We start from the raw sequence: 16,078 nt of genomic DNA on the forward strand, positions 1-16,078 counted from the left end.
TTCTACCAATACCAGAGTATACAAGCTTATTGAAGTGCCTTTGCAATTAATTCTCAACTTGTTTTTTTACTTGCATAATGTTTACATTTATGGAACCCTGAGTAGTTTTTTTTTCATCACGGCATGCTTATGAAAGCACGTAAGGATACTTTTTTGAATATTTCAACCGACCCACCCCTCCAAAAGAATGAAAAACGGCCAAAATATATAGGGACTTTCAGAATATATTTAGGTGATGTCAGAATATACTTGCACATTGACCATTCAAAATCTGTGCAATGTCTTCTTTGGGGGGTTAAATCTTACACGGACTCGTAGATAGATCAGAAAGAGAAAATTAAAAAAAAATTTTGCTATGACTTAATTTAGGTCTACGGGTTAAATTTCGCGGAGAAAACGTTTTTTCGCAATTTGCGATGAGTTCTCTTTCATCAAATTTTCTCTCATCAAATGTACATGATACAATGTTCACCGAAAACTGAAGTTCATTTAAAAATTTAACAAAGCAAAATTGTACTTATTAGAGTGTTTCTTGTGAAAAAACGTTTTGAATGACATTCCAATGGGGAAAGGAGTATTGTTGACTGGCCGTATTATCTATTGAACGGAACTTTGTGCGAAAATATTCAGAAAATATAAATTTTAAAGAAGACTCGTGAATTATTATAACTGATCATAAAACGAAAATTAAAACTGTGTTAACACAACGATATTAAAGACACGATAAAAGGTCAGCTAGACGTCGAACTAGAAATCCTTGAAAAAAACGCAGATTATATAATTAATAAATGGAATTTCTGTCGTTTATTTAAATCGACTTCAATAAAAGGTCATACTTCTTGACTGGTTTTAAACTCACTACTTTGTTTTCAATTTCATTGGAAACTGCATGCGAAAACCTCTGTTTTTCATACATGAAAGAATGAATTTTGGGTTGTGGATAAGAAATGAAATAGTTAGCTTACGCAACGACGATACCTAGGCCAGGGACGACTCCTAGAAAGAAAAATGATATTTCTAATCTCGTAACAATTTGGATATCTGCTCCGTACGCCAATCAGTACTTAAAACTTGCTCAAACTAAATATGTAATGCCAGCGATCCATTCCAAAAGGAAATACACAAAATTTGCCATTCCGACCTACGTTCTTCAAAATGCACAGAACCTGTTCATGTCACGCTACGGCTACAAAATGCACAAAGATTTAAAACGCATGCGCACAGCCATTGTTCTACTCAATAAACCTTTTGTTTGGTGACGTTTTCGTTGCCGTTTTGTTTTTCTTTCTTCATTTGGGATTTTTTATTTCCACAATTACATCAATTACAATCCTTTTTTTAACACTTAATTTACAGAAGAACGGATAAAGTTTGGTTTACAGAAGTTAACAATGACACCATATTGAATTAATTAAGAAAAAAGATTTTGTCAATTCTTATCTTCATACTTATTTAACTTAACGATTTTCCTTAATAATAGCGTTGTCTACTATAATTATTAATTAAAATTGTTTCCTCAAAGATCTTCTATTATTCTTTAAACAAATTCGTTTCATTCGATTTGAAATATGTGTTTTTCAGTTTCATATTTAATTACCTAAATTCTCATGAAGTGGGTCAAGGAAGGTAATGTTTCTCTACATCGACAAGTCCACAAAGAAAGATTTTCCTAAAATTACTATATAATTAAATAGATCCATCTCCTCCTCAAAAGACCCAACAATAACATTGTAATATGTAAGCGAGAGGCTTCTGCAACTCTTGATTGTGCTCAAAACCTTTTTCATTAACCTCATGCCAAAAAGAATATGAAAAAGAACAACCGAACAAAATATGGGATATTGTTTCCGTTTGCTGATTACAGATGCAGTTGGGATTAGAAACGTGCTCTATTTTGCACAGGCGGTCATTAGTAAACAGAACAGAATTCAACACTTTGTACCGAAAGGAGCGCAGATACGATTCATTACCAGCCCTCACTGGCAGAAGAAATGCCTCTGAAACTTGCTTGTCATCAAGGCTAAATTCTTTCTTTAGCTTGACCCATTTACTTTTGTTTTATAGGAAAACAGTAGTCAAAGTCACATTAGCACTTGCCTTTACTGTGCTACGCAATGTAAGAAGATTGGGAAAAAATAAGTAATCATTATAAACACAATATTTAGATTAATAAATTTCTACGTGACTGAGACTGCCCTTCCGTCCAAAAGTTTTCGTTGCCGTTGCCGTCGTGGTTTGCTTGAGCTCCCTAATGTCCGGAAAGTTAGAACACACGGGTAACTGGGAGCGTAGGGCGGTGTTTCGTAAGACATTTCCGTAAATTCAAATTTATAATCATATTACCTTTGTGGGATAACTGCTTACAAATGATTTGTTTCTCCGCCTCTTTTAGCGTAATTCCGAGAGTAGTTGACGTAATTTTCCTGTATTTTTTTTCTTCTTTGGTGACATCTGACGAGAAGTGTTTCTGATTTTCGTTAGTGGATAATTTCCAGCTAGAACTGATACGAAAAGTAAGTGTTCCATGAGAGGTGAATTCAATGTTTGGGCGTTAACAGGGTCTGAAGACAGATGTCAGCGAGGCATCAATTCTAAACCAAACCCGGTTGTTCACTGCATCACATGACTAAAAAATAAACGTATTATGGTTATGTTTGACAAAGGGAAATTGTGACAGGCGAGAGAGTTTTATTTATTTATTGCCAAATTTTCATCTTTCGCATGTAAAAATATACGAGAAAGAATGTAGCAACTAAGTATTGAATGTTTCATACTTTTAAGTGGAAAAAATATCAAACGTAAGATTTATTTTGTCAAATCGCTCGCATTGTGGGCTGAAATAGCGCCACAAGACACCAGCAACAGATTGTTTTCAGTCGTGTGTCGTGGCAAAAGCTGACTCTATGCATTGTTAAAGAGGAGGCTAGGTAGAAGAAATGTACAATTTACAAGCTCTCTGCGGCGTTCTTATTGGAAAAGGTCAGAGAAAAGAATTGCATTTACATGTTTGAAAACTCTGTTTAAGGTCAATCTTGACACCAAAATTGCAGTACATGTTCAAGAAGGGAAATCGATGCCCCCAAAATAACCATTACGTTTGAATTAGGAATTCTGGCTTTATAAATTACCCACATACAGGTTGTAAGAACTGTTCTTGTGGCATATTGTGTAGATTTCATCTCGATACAGTCGCTTTTTTAGAGCATGAAATGAAGCGGCTGCAATTTGTAGCAGCTCGACTTAGCATGTGTTTTTAAAAAACTAAATGACGACTAAGATGTTCAACGACAAAATGGGAAAAAAATTCCAAAGTAATACCAGGAGAGCGAATTTAATTCCTTACATGGTACGGTCACATGAAAAATGATAAGGAAAAACAGTACTTTTGTTTTAAGCGTCCTGTACAAAAAAAGTTAAGGTTGTGAAGTTCTTAACTGGTGATTTGTAGAAGAAAAAGTGAGAAACTTGCTGAACTGTAATTCAGAGGTGGATTGTTTATAAATTCAAGAGAAAGATATCTTTGCAATTTCGGTGCAAACGAAGATGTGATTTTCCAGCATTCGTCCACTCCAGTTTTCACGTATTGTTCCTAGAAAGCGATAACAAATTCAAGTTAAAAAGTCGTTCATCACTGAAACGTGTTATGTCGATTATAGAAATGAACTCTATTATTTCCAAGAAATAGTGATCGATAGCTCATTTCTCCTTTCTGCAGATTATGAGAATTTCGATTAATTTCAGTTAATTACAGTAATATTGATTTCAACAAGGTGATGAGAATAAAGGAAGTCATCAACTTTGGATCATTGTCTTGATGGAGCAGTGAATAGGCCATTTCCGAAACTTTTGCGATGGAAGGCAAATTTCACTCCCGATTTCTGATTTTTTTTCTAATTTCTTTGTGCACGATGACAATTAAAAAATAAGATGTTCAATACGCAGACACGTGAGTTAAGTTATAATTATCCATTTCCAACCTTCAATAGTGCCGCCCACTTTGTTGCAAAAGTAAACAAGAAGTTTGATGATTAGTTTTCGATTTTCCATTATTTTATTGTAACCAGAAATAATTTGGCAACACTCTGTTAGAAATGCTGCGGGATAGCTCAAGGCATTTTAAAATTATTCAGTACCTTTCTGTTTGTCATGAACGGGTATTAAATTTTCCAGTTATTACCGATAAAAAGTGGTAACTCCATACATGTTTGGAGCGTTTCTAGCTACGGTCTTGAGAGAGGTGTCGGCGAGGCATCAAATTCCCCAACAAACCCGTCCGTTCTCTGTATAAAATGACTTACTATACACAACAAGTTCAGTGAGGAAATAAACGCACTCTGTTTAATATGGCTGAGAGTGGGAAACCGACAAGCGAGATAGTTTACAAATCTGATTTTGCCATCAGTCTCCAAAACGAAATAGAGCTTTTCGTCTACCAATCTTGAGTTTAAAATATGTTTCTTCACACTTCAGTTACACAAATAAACAGTAATTTGAGGTTCACTTAAAGAATGGCTTGATTTAGCTCGAAAGATCATTTCATGGGCACTTTATAAAATAGTAAATGAGTCAAGTTAAATGCTGTCTTACGGATAATAAAGGTTTAAAATTGACAGTGGAAGAGCAATGTGTTCGTCACGTAGAAAATAGCGGCAAGGTAGAACTGAATGAACTTTTCAATTCTCAAGAACTAGAAATCAACATACAATTTCTCCTAGCTGTCTTAGAACATTCTCAAAAAGTCAAGTGATGAGAATAAAGAAATAAAGCAACTGTATGAAATATTGTCTTGATATCAAATCTGACAACATTGCCGAATTTTCTAGTACAAGTTTAGTCAGTGTATCCATGGATACCATTGTGATCTTTGCTGTTTTTAAGGTAGCTGAAGTAGACGGATCTACAGTTCTTATTCATTTTAGCATAACACCTTGTTAACTTGACTTTCTGTAGGATGATAATAGAATCCTGGTTAACGGATTTTGTGATAGAGTAGCACCCAAATATTGATGGCAACCTATCAAACCCAAAAGATACGAATAGCTTGTGTATGTGAAAAGAAATTAACGAAAGAAAACACTTGACATAGAGATTTGAAATTTTGCGCTCATTCTTGTTAAACCAGTACAGTTGGTAAATTAGCATATAACGTCTCAGTGCGCGTATTTTCACTTGTCTAGATAGCCCTTACACTTGCCTTCTAGCTGATCAATAATGATAATTCTTGTCAACAGGATCACAGGATGGATCCGTTAAGAAAATGGGCTGCAGCACTTATCAATAAAAAATTCAACCACCTTAAAATAAAGTGTTAAGTGACTTTTTGGAAAACATTACTGAGTTTTTGAAAGCTATTTAATCAATAAACAAGACTTGCAAGGTAGCTTTCATCAGCATTTTCTTCTCTGAAACAATGTGAATCAAAGTACAATACTTCAGTGAAATTTCGCAAAGCCTTTCCTAGTGTTAAGGAGGTGTAAGGGCTAATTAAAGGACTCACAAAAAAGAGCTCTTAAAACCTTCTACAACGTTAGATTATTACACAACGAAAAATATATATATATAAACAAGCCGCAAACTAAGTTTACGGCCAAATCTTGTGTCCTTGTCCATTACTTAAAAACTTAACCAAAGTGTGTTAATAAATAAAGATCTAAACCCCCCACCCCCAAATGATCGCAACATGTCAATCTAGCATATCACAACATTATTGTGCGTAACATGTTGCGCGCGCTTGGTCACCCTCTTCAGACCTGTTCTGTCCTTCCTCCTCCCCAGAGGAGGTAGTAGGGAGCAAGATGACTCTTTTTCCCTCCTTCCTCCTCCCCAGAGGAGGTAGTAGGGAGCAAGATGACTCTTTTTCCCTCCTTCCTCCTCCCCAGAGGAGGTAGTAGGGAGCAAGATGACTCTTTTTCCCTCCTTCCTCCTCCCCAGAGGAGGTAGTAGGGAGCAAGATGACTCTTTTTCCCTCCTTCCTCCTCCCCAGAGGAGGTAGTAGGGAGCAAGATGACTCTTTTTCCCTCCTTCCTCCTCCCCAGAGGAGGTAGTAGGGAGCAAGATGACTCTTTTTCCCTCCTTCCTCCTCCCCAGAGGAGGTAGTAGGGAGCAAGATGACTCTTTTTCCCTCCTTCCTCCTCCCCAGAGGAGGTAGTAGGGAGCAAGATGACTCTTTTTCCCTCCTTCCTCCTCCCCAGAGGAGGTAGTAGGGAGCAAGATGACTCTTTTTCCCTCCTTCCTCCTCCCCAGAGGAGGTAGTAGGGAGCAAGATGACTCTTTTTCCCTCCTTCCTCCTCCCCAGAGGAGGTAGTAGGGAGCAAGATGACTCTTTCCGTGGTTAATTTATTCATATATTCAATTAAGGTAATGACTCCAGAAATCGTAATAAACAAGGTGCAAATGCTTTTATTTTTAATATTGATTATCCTCTACGTTGCTTGGAAGTAGAATTACTTTGCATTTAAATGTAGTTGAATCCAAGATACATTTTTATTTCCAAAGCGGTGTGCAATGCCTTAAGAAAATCGTCAGTGAGAGATACCCCTACACTATATTTTGGGCACAGTGGTTTATCTTTTGGCCAAACATTCCCCACTATCTTACCGGGGAATATTGTTCGAAGAACATTAATTTCTGTTCCTCAAACCTCCACTCCACTGACTGAAACAATCGCGCGTGAGGAATAAATTTCTTCCATAATCCTCTACTTTCCTAGGAAGGAGATTTGGAGGGAAGTGTACGTCTTAACCATAATCACTTAATCTTTCCTTAAAAGTGAAAAGTGGTTACATTTTGAGTAAAACTTCCTCTCAAAGTAATTTTCTTTAAGATGGTCAAGGTTTAGGAAATGGCTGAAAGACTAGACTGCTATATATGCCCATAGTGTCGACACAGAGTAGTTTAGTCTTACTGCTACTTCTTAACCTTTAACCCTCTCAGAGAAAAGTACTTTGGGAGGAAGTCTACCTCATATTACAACCCCTTTTTGAACTTTAAAGGACGAGTGGAGGATTATGGATGAGAGTTAAACTTCCTCTCCAAATATTCTCTCTAAGAAAGTAAAGGATTATGGAAGAGATTTAATCCTCCTTCGCGATTGTTTCATTCAGGGGAGTGGAGGTTTTAGGGGACAGGAATTAAGACCCTTCGAACAATCTTTCCCTGTAAGATGGTGGGGGATTTTTGGCCGAAGATAAACTACTGTGCACAATGGCACGTGTAGGAATATCTCACGATTTTTTTATTATCTGACGATTTTTCCTGGCATTGCCCTCTGCTTTGGGAATGAGCAATGTTCATTGGATTGAACTGAATTTAAATGCAAAGTAAAGGACAACGAAACAGGTTTAACCGCACTCACCTTTCTGGTTCTGCGGCATATTTTTTCTACAGTTATTTTCTAAATAATATTTTACCACAGGAAGGTGCAAGAGCTTATTGGAGTCAAGTCTTTAATTTGCTCTTTGCAGCTTCCTTACATCAGCTAAGTTTACTTTCTTTATTTGCGAAAATCTCTATCACTTTATTCTTCCCTCATACAGACTTGATATTATATATATTCACGTCCGCTTCATTTGTTAATCAACTATTCCATGGTAACTTACTATGAGGATCGACAGATTTACGATAAACGGAGTACAGGTGCTTTTCTTAAAGTTTATTTCCAAGCTCAAAAACAATTTATTTGAAAGTGTTTCTGCATTTGTCTTTTAGCCAGTTGTTCGCTGTGGTGTATCCTTGTTCACTTTCTTTACTATTCCTCAGGCTACCTGTTGATCGAATCAAATATTAACAGTTTGTCAGAATGTGTCACGCAGAATCAACATGTATTATTATGCGATGAACTGTCGGAGTGAGGGTGCTGCTGTGATACTCTCCTACTTGTTCTACATTTTCTCTCCAAATAAAACTTACGGTGCTTACATATATAATGAAATGTTCACAAGGTAACGCTACTTTTGGCTTCAGAAAAAAATAAACAAATACTAAGCACAATAAACTAGTCGTTTAAATATAGAACTCTTACTAAATGATTGCCAATTAAATCTCTATACTTTAAGACGTCACCATAGTGTTATCGATAGCAGAATGAACTGTCTTTTGAGTCCATCTTTCAGCTTGGCCCGAGCGATTATCAGTTTTTTTTCTAAAATTTCGGGTGCTGTAACAGCAAATGGCCTTGTTTCACTGAGCCCTCTGGAGAATTTGATTATCCATTCCATATTTCTAAATCCTCTTCCGAATCTTCGGTGAGACGAGAAAAAATGTCCCTATTTTGCAGACAATCTTCAACCACTGAATAGTAATGGATGATCGTACAAAATATACCTTAGCCAATCAGAATGCAGTATTGCATTAGTATAATCCGGTAGATTTGTGCTAATGATAAACAGATTGCTGTACCGTTGTCAAGCACAATAACTGTTGGTTATTAATTCTTACATAATGATCAAGAGTGATCACAATAAAACGTTTTCATGAAATCATTATGAAGACTAGTTGACTTTGTGAATTCTTTTGTTAGAAAACATTTTTGGACCTAGAAATTTTAAAGTTAAAATTGTAAATTCCATTTTCAAAGTTAAAACTTTAACTTTGCAGCAACTATTTACTTCTGCTGGAATGTTGACACGACCTTGTTTCCTTACTTATGATCCACAACACGCTCTGCCTCGATCTGAACCAGTAGGGAAGAAATGACTTGCATTTAATGTCTTTTTTCAGGTTTTCTGAACTGCACTTAACAAATCTTAAGAAAGAAACTGACATATTCATTTCTACTTGTCTTATTCGCATCCTTGGATGGGCCTTGGCTTAATATTTCTCTGCAAACTGAAGTCGAGTGATACAAAACTTAAGCCCTGCTCCGCTGTGTTGATACTTGGTTGAATTATCGCTTACAGAAAACAGCACCTCTTGTTACAGATGGTTTTCATGTTTTTGGTATCCTTAAGGGCGTGTTACACCTGAATTTGGTCAAAAAAATTGTATTTCAGCTGTTTGTATCTGGCCATGGATAATTTATTAAAGAAACAAATGCCGTTTATTCTGTGTCAATATCTAGCCCCGTTTTAAAGTTATATCGATTTTTCTCCGCTATGGTCAAATTTGAATTTGCCGCCATAATCAGTTACCATGGAAACAAGAAGTGTTTACACCATTAGACTGTAAAAAACTCGGGTACCAGAGGTTTAAAAACCGCTTCAATCGGTCCAAAAATAATTCTTAGGCAATAAATCGTCTAGGGAAACTGGGGACTAGTTAAAATGACCGAGAGTAAACTGGTGTTGAACTATGAAAGTCAAGCACATGTTTTGAGTCGCCATATTGGATTTTGGCTCGTCTGTGAGGAGGATTCTAGCTTGTTCTATCGGTAACTTTCAACTATTTTTTATCTGGACTTTAGTAATTTTAAAGATCTTAAATCGGTACTGAAATAAAGAAGTTTTCTAGCTGCCGAAAATGCCAAAAAAGTCTAAGAAACATCGTTTTCACGGCACTCCGTTCTGGCGAAGAAAACAAGAGTTTCAGGAAAGTGCAAGCGAAGGCTCACAGCTTATGCCAGAGGTAAATGATCATCAAAGTGATCCAGGGGATCCAGATAACAGCCAGAGCGAGTCAGAATGCTCAAAAGAAACTGCATCAGAAAGAAAGCTGGGAACTGTTACACCTACTCGCACTGTGGAAGAGTATTATGAGGAACCGGAGTCTTCAATCAGTTACCGCTTGGTTGAGCTCTCAAGTCTCATGAACACCTTTCAAGAGCTTCACAATTGTAAGAAAGGGAAGCTAGTCTTCAATGACGAGCAAGCAAAACGGTATGGAAACGCTTCGTTAATTCATATCGAGTGTACCAAATGTAAGAAGAAAGTGTATCTGCAGACATCAGCTAATTGTGGTGGGAAATGGCAAGCCAAAAATGCATCCGACATAAATCGCCGCATGGTTTATTCTGCTTGTGAAATGGGTGTTGGACAGGAAGCCATTGCTGTTATGTGTGATATTCTGAATATGCCACCACCTTGCCAGCTATCTTCTTGGAATGAACACACACAAGCATTGTATAAAGCACACAAAGATGCTGTTGAAGAAAAGCTTGCAAAAGCTAGAGAACATGTTCATGAACTTCACCGTAAGGAAAATCCAGATCTTACTGAAGATGATGTAATAGAAATTGCTGTTTCTTTTGATGGCACTTGGTCGAAACGAGGGTTTACGGCAAATTTTGGTGTCGGTTTTGTTATTTCTGTTGACTCTGGACAAGTGTTGGACTATGGTTTTGCATCAAAGATTTGTCGTCAGTGTTCACGTAAGAAGGAACAGGTTTCAGAGAATTCAGAGGAATTTAGAAACTGGTATGCAACTCACAGTTCAAATTGTACTGAAAATCATACTGGATCCAGTGGAGCCATGGAGAAAGATATTGCAAGACGACTGTGGAGTGATTCTCTTGCATACAATCTGCGATACAAATACATGGTCTGTGATGGCGACAGTAAGGTATACAACAGTGTATGGGATGTTTATGGGTGCTGTGAAGATTGTGATAAGTGGGAGCGAATGGACAAAAAGAGCAACCAATATAAGAAATGGGTCGACTCTGATGACCATAACAAATGGAAATCAGACCATGACCTTGGACACGCAAACTGTCCGTGAGTAATGAAACTTGACTGTATTGGTCATGTACAGAAAAGAGCGGGGACAGCTCTTCGTGAATTTCGAAAAAAGAATGCAGGGAAGTTGAAGGATGGACTGCCAGTTGGGGGAAGAAAACACAGGCTCACTGATAGCTGCATTGATAAACTCCAGAAACACTATGGGAATGCCATACGCAGAAATGTTATTTCTGGTGACATCAGTTCTGAGCAAGCAAAACGGCACATACAGAGCATGCAAAATGACATTATGGCTGTGCTTTATCACAGTTGTAACATCAACAACAAGGAACGACACAAGTTTTGCCCTTCAGGGAAAGATTCATGGTGTGAATACAAAAGAACTGGGTCTTTTCAAAACAAAGACCACCATCTGGATCCAGTCTTTCTAGAGCTTCTTGAGCCAGTTTTCAAAAGGCTAAGTAGTGAGTCCCTTCTCCGCCGTTGTTTGCCAGGGTTCTCCCAGAACAATAATGAAAGCATAAACAGCTTAGTGTGGATGAGAGCCCCCAAGCATAAGTACCCACAAAGGGTTGAAATGGCAGCAATTGGTGCTGTTATCCAGTTCAATGAAGGAGCTTCTGGTAAGCAACTTGTAATGGAAAAGGCTGGGATCACATGGGGCAAACATGCCGAGAGTGGAAGTGCCCAGAAAAACAAGAAAAGGATCGACAGTGCAAAGCGGAAGTCATCCCAGCAGCACAAGAATGCCAGAAAGAAGATTAGGTTAGCAAAACTGAGGGCAGAGGAGGAGAAAAAGTCAATTGAAAAAGCAACATATGGTGCAGGAAAGTTCAACAATGTTGACCCACTCCAGTTTTCCAGTAGCTCTGACGACGACATGCCACTTGCCCAGCTGCAGTCAAAGAAAGCCAAGAAAAAATGACTTTTTTAGTGACATTGTGGTTTCCATTTGCTTGCCTTAACAAATGAAGTCATTTTGTGTAAATAAGTTGATGTGAAGTGGAGATTTAGACATAATTTGAACTCTCTGATCTTTAGCAATCATTTCCCGAAAAGTTCCTTTTTTGTGACTAGTGAACTTAAAAATCTCATAACTTTAAAAGAACTCAATCAATTTGGCTGAAATTTTCAGCATTTATTGTTGACATGTAAAGAATCAAAATGATGATAGCATTTGAAGGAATAAGCCATAGTTTATGAGATATTGTTTCCAGAACTTAAAAGTATTATTTCCGTTCAGGTTTGGTTGCTATGACAACAGGAGTGATGATAGCTCAAATTTCCTTCATGTTATAGCTTCACGCTTACACTATTGATTAAAAGTGTTCTCAGTACAATTTAGAAATGCATTTTTCATGAGATAGAATTTTGATGTAATGTATTGGGTGTGGTCATTGTGAAAGTTAAATCACTCCAGGGGGCCCATATTGGTGGTAAAGGACAAAATTTTTACTTCAGTTTGTTGCTTAGTTCTTGCAGAACCAGAAAATGTATGGTTTTGCTTGGTTTAGCTCAGTCAGTTCTGAGATAATGAAACCTGAATCATTGGTACCCCAAATGTTGAAATTCAGGTGTAATACCCCCTTAAAGGGACACAGTCGGCTTTGGGACCGCGCTGACCTGGACACCAGTTTCCTCACTTTGAAAAAGTTCACCTCAACCTGAAATCAAAGATACTCGTCGAGTACATCTAGAAACCCGCTTCAATCTTCGCAGTGTTTTGCTTGATTTTCAATCGTTTAGTGAAAAAACCTGCTTTTGAGTGGGCTTTTGCTCATCCTATGATAGTTTTTGTATCATATTTGGTTAAAAACAGTATGGATCGTGTCTCTGTGATATGCAAATTAACTATGAAATCAAATGGTATCTAATGCGCATGTGCTCCAGCTGACTGTGTTCCTTTAACTTTTAATAGAGTACCACTCATTCATGCTTCAAAAGTATTGATATTATTGATAAAAGAACGTAAAACCGAAAAATCAAAAACAAAGCCTCCGCAATCTTTTCAAGGCACTGGACGTTTTTATTTAAGCTTTTCGAAATGTACGAATTGATTATGTCGTTCTCAAACCTTTTTATCAGCCTAGCGGTTTTGTCAGTAGTCCGACATCACCAAGTCCAATTACATCCTTTACAGGGACAGGATCCGGTACTTCTTTTTTTATTAGTTAACGTCGGTCCTTGCAAATTGACCTTGTGTTTTCACTGCTTACCAAAGCGTCACTTATTTAACTATCAGAAACCATAGTACACTTGCCTGCCAAGGAGTTGAAAAACAAATATTGCTTCGGAAACAACATCAAAACTCGATCTGCTATTACCGACCACCTAAGAAATAGACTTACCAATGCGGGGTAAAAATACAGCCTTTATCAGCAATGATGTGAAAAAATTTCCTGCTGCAAATTATTAACGACCTTTTAACATGTCCACGACTAAATTTCCTCACGGTTACGTGTTTGATTCTCGGTTCCAGTTTCTTACAGGTCATCGATACAATTTCAAGCATATCCTTCAGACAGTTGTATTTGTTCAAATCATAGTTAATAGAGGGAATGGTTAAGAAACATCAAAAAAGCAAACAAACAGGCTAAGAGTTATGTTGGAAGGTCTTTGACCCTGTGCATCTTTTTGTTTTATGCTCCTAGACTGTGCATGAATTACGTAATCGCGATGTTTCTATTGGTTAGTTGTATGAGCACACATAACCACTTTTTGGATTTTTCCAGATTTTGTGCAGGGTCAACCTCCCCCAGCGCCCCAAACAGCCAACAAAAACATACAACAAAGAAATTTGCCATGATTCATAACCATTTCCCTTTATTAACTAGGTTCAAATGTATTGTGTTTAAGTACTTTCTTATTTCACTTTAATTATTGCCAATGCGTCTCGAAACAGGATTTAGGTCAATGCTCTTTCCAGTATCTTGATAAAGTGAAAACAATGGAAACTGACGCAGGTCAATATAAATAACTAAACTTGGTAACTCCTTGTTAAAACAATCAGGGAACGTTTTGTTTTGTCAATTAGCTCATTGCTTTTTTTGACGTTCCTGTGGCAAACAAGCACGCTCAAAGGTGTTTTATGAATTTTGGTGTACTTTTCTAAGCTCAAGTCTATGAGATTTTCTTGGTCTTTACAAAGTCTTAAATAAAAAGAAAATATGAATCGCCATAGTTTTTAGTATTTTCAAACGTTTTGACATATTTGCAAAATTTTGAAATCCAAGATGGAGGTCCTTTTCAAAAGCACGATATCATTTTTACCTTACAAGTTATTGCACGAAAATTAACATTCCTAGATGATTAATCACCACATACTGCATATATGTTTTATTACTATACCGCATTTATAATTTGATGAACATGGAAAGAGACACTCTCAGTTAATCTTCACCCTTTGCATGTTCTAAAATTTGTTTCATTTTTAAGAACTCCATATAAAAGATGAAAAGGATAGACGAATATGATTAAAATTCAAAAGGTTTGTTCAAAAGTTCCAAAGCAAAAAATTAAACCTTAATGATAATTATGTCTTGAAACCTTTCCTCAGTAATACTGCTTGTAAATACTTCTTGTAAAATCACGGTTCCCGCACTAAGTGAGACTAGTTTCTAACTTCTGATAATAACGTTTTTCAATGCAATAACTTTGTACTAATCTTCCCTATGTCGGATCGATGTGAAAATTATACACTGAGTTGCTAAAATGAGCTTAGATCAGGAGCCATAATCGGGGACGGAGACCGTAAGCACGCGCCATTTCTAGTATTGGGGCTGTCCCTATGATATGGGACAATTTTTCTATTTTTAGAACAAATTGCGCCATCGTGAGCGAAAAGCGCGCGTACATGCTGCGAGGATTTTTGCGGTTGTAGCGCGGGGGAAACGGCATCCGAAATTCCCGACATGAATTGTGCTTTTGGCCCACAACTCAATACGTTTATGCCTGTTGGAATTTTGCTAAAGTATTTTCGTCGTAAGCTGCTCCAATTCGACTGAAGTAAGGCAGTGTCGAATTTAGGTACGTCCCGTTTTATATCACTCAGACCAAGTCGTGTTCCGCTGCTTCTTTTACACTGAAGAGTTCCACATTACTCCACTCTAAATTTCACATATGCTGAAGATTAACAGCTTTTCCGTAACACAACAAAAGACTAGTTGGAAAAATTTGGATATTGCAGCGTTCTAGGACTTCAAAGTTTCCCTCCTCTTGCCACACGCTTGCGGGGATTTCGCCAGAGTCTATCGCCACCGAAAAGTAGTAAAAAATTGCAAGTTTGCATTTCGCCTGAATTGTAAGCAACACTTGATATTTCATCCAGGCCCAATAAGTTTACGTCTATAGATACGGTTAGGCTTTGTTTGTGTAAAAATTCGATAAATTGTCTGTTGTCGATGAATAAGAGCGCCCGCCGATGCGTGTTTTGTACAGTCAGTAAACATGACAAATTGGACTTCCGTAATAATATCTCTAGTTTTTAAATATGTTCAAGGTTGATAAATGTTTGAGAACATATTAAACTGCTTAGCTGAAAATATGTGAATACAGCAGGAATAATCAGCAAAGTTACGATGACGCTTTCTTTAATCAACTCGAATAACGATTTCGATTTTGTTGGCTGAGTTATCAAAACTCCTTGTCTATTTTATTTTCGCAGCTGTGTAAAATTTCACTACGTTGAAGAAACACACATGAAAGTAGCCTTTTGGCGTGGGTGAAAATTGTTGCAGAATCTCAGCACAAGAGATAACGAAAGAACTCTTTGTCAAGATTTGTTGCCAATTAGCTACAATTGAAAACACCGACTCGGACTTTAAAGTGCACGCCCTGGAGCTACTTGTACGGGTCAGACTTTCCTTCCATAAATTTTTGCAAACTTGCCAAACGAGCAGAAATAATAAGAAACTATCAGAAACAGGTTTTGGTTATGGTTAAGCACTGTTTGAGAAATTCACAAATTACCTCGATACCAGAGTAGAGAGATTTCTTACATAAACTTTATTCTTTAGACAACATCCACGCGAGAACCCACGACATGTTCGTGGATTCGCGCGGATGTATGTCGTCAGGGTGGCGCAATTTGTTCTAAAAATAGCAAAAGTGCCCCATATCATTAGGTGCGCGCAGATCCCGAGACTTACGGTCTGCGTTCCCGGTTATGGCTCCTGCTTAGATTGAAGATTGTTTATTTTTTACGGAAAACGACATTCCAAGGAAGCGGGAGACTGCGCGTGCAACAATTAACATACTATGCAAATTCAAAGCTTTCTAAAGTTTTCGATTCTATTTTATCTATTTTCCATTTCATTATTACATTTCATATGTGTAAACAGTAGTTTTGACACCTTTTGACCTGTGTACTTGTTTTATTTATCTATTTTTCTCTGGGTCCATTTTTTTTGTGCTGTTTGTTATAAAATGTATCGACCATTACTTCAATTTATCATTTCAGCTACCTT

This window comes from Orbicella franksi, chromosome 4 (assembly GCF_964199315.1).
Source record: "Orbicella franksi chromosome 4, jaOrbFran1.1, whole genome shotgun sequence".
Lineage (NCBI taxonomy): Eukaryota > Metazoa > Cnidaria > Anthozoa > Scleractinia > Merulinidae > Orbicella > Orbicella franksi.